Source organism: Micromys minutus, assembly GCF_963924665.1.
Source record: "Micromys minutus genome assembly, chromosome: 2".
Classification (NCBI taxonomy): Eukaryota; Metazoa; Chordata; class Mammalia; order Rodentia; family Muridae; genus Micromys; species Micromys minutus.
In genome coordinates, this window is record NC_137971.1 from 53,713,722 (window position 1) to 53,715,639 (window position 1,918).

Below are 1,918 nucleotides of genomic sequence, written 5' to 3' on the forward strand. Positions count from 1 at the left end.
GAGGCCTTCATGACTTTAGCACATCACCTAGCATCTGCAGAGAGAAATGGTCTCTGAGAAACCATGGTCTGTCTGTGAAAAGGGGTTGAGACAGCTCAGTAGCGTTTTCTCTGTTGCCCCCGAGCAGTGAGGTAGAATCCAAAGCTGCTTGACCACCCTCTGAGTCTACTGCAGGAATATGTCTGGAGTTCCTACCTCCTGGGTCCTGATGTCAGTGCGAGGATGTTGGCAGGTGCGGGACATCGCTCTGGGGCACTCCACAGTAACCACCCTGGTGAAGCAAATGACACTGAAAGGTGCTCATGACTCTGTCTTGAGGACACTGTACCAGGGGTCAGCAGAGTTTCTACACAGGAGGGACAGCACATGTTTAACCTCTGGGACAGCACAGCAGCTGTGGGGTTCATCATCCCGGCAGCTGCTGTTGTACAAAAGCAAACAGACAGCCGTGTAAAAGGCAAGCATGGCTGAGTAACTCTGCAGCACACCTTTAGTCCCAGCACTCAAGAGGCAGACACAGGCGGATCTCTGTGAGTTCGAGGCCAGTCTTGTCTACAGAGAGAGTTCTAGGACAGCCAGGACTGCACAGGTAAACCCTGCCTTGAAACAAATATACAAGGGTCCAACAAAACCTTATCTACAGAGACAAGTAATGGCCAAGGTCCTCATGTGTGAGCCCTTACTTTCTACGGTGACCTAGACACACTGACCTCAACTCCAGTAGCAAACTGCAGAAAGAGTGATTTCAGGGGGAAAAAAAGAGGAAAAAAAAAAGCTGGGTATACTGCTCAGTGGTTAGAAGCACTGGCTGCTCTTTCAGGGGACCTGGGAACAGTGTCCAGCGCTCACATAGTGGTTCACAAGCATCTACACCATGCATGTGATACACAGATGTGCATGCAGGTGAAACACACATGCATATAAAATAAGGAAAATTAATGTTAAAAAGATCAAGAGGTTGGGGGTTGTTGAGCAGACATACTTAGACACAGGTGATTGAATGTGTGTGTGTGTGTGTGTGTGTGTGTGTGTGTGTGTGTGTGTGTGTGTGTGAAGCTTGAGACTGAGGGTGCCTAAGGTATTGGCAAAGGGGACCATTGCTGCACAGTCCTCATCACTGCCGTGATTGGGGAAGGACTGTAGTTGCTGTCACACTGCCACTTCCTGACCTGATGCCGCTGTGGGCATTCCCAGTCAGATGGCTGCAGACTCTCTGGGGAGAGGCACTTTCTCCCATCCATGCTTTCTCCTCACATGCCCATGGACTGACGAATTAGAGTCCCGAAGCCTCCTCCCAGCCCCAAGAATCTTGAGGAGAACCTCTGGTCTCAGGCTCTGCCTGACAAGGGCTTGGCTGTCATCTCATTTCTCTGGGACTCTGCTCCTTCTTCTCGAAGCCACAGGCTAGCCTGTTTGGCAACTAAAATGAGAGTTTTAATAAATCATAGTTTGGCAAAGTAAAACTATAGACTAATCAAGTCCACCAGAGGGCGCAGGCTCACATGTTCCAGATGCCTCAAATACAACAACCTTCTGCAGAACCATGTGCACACAGAGAACACACATTCTAGAAATACAGAAGCACAGCACAAAAAGGACAATTATGCATGTAAAACAGAACAAATAGTGGACAAAAAAAGTTGAAGAATCAGCAAGATGGCTTAGCAGATAAAGACATTTGCCACCAAGCAAAACACTCCCTTGCATAACACAATAAGTAAATAAATGATTTTCTCAACGTTGAAACAGTAAATAACAGATTTATATACCATATAAAACTGAAAGATGGGGGCTGGAGAGATGGCTCAGTGGTTAAGAGTACTGACAACTCTTCCAGAGGTCCTGAGTTCAATTCCCAGCAACCACATGGTGGTTCACAACCATCTGTAATGAGATCTGATGCCCTCTTCTAGTGAGT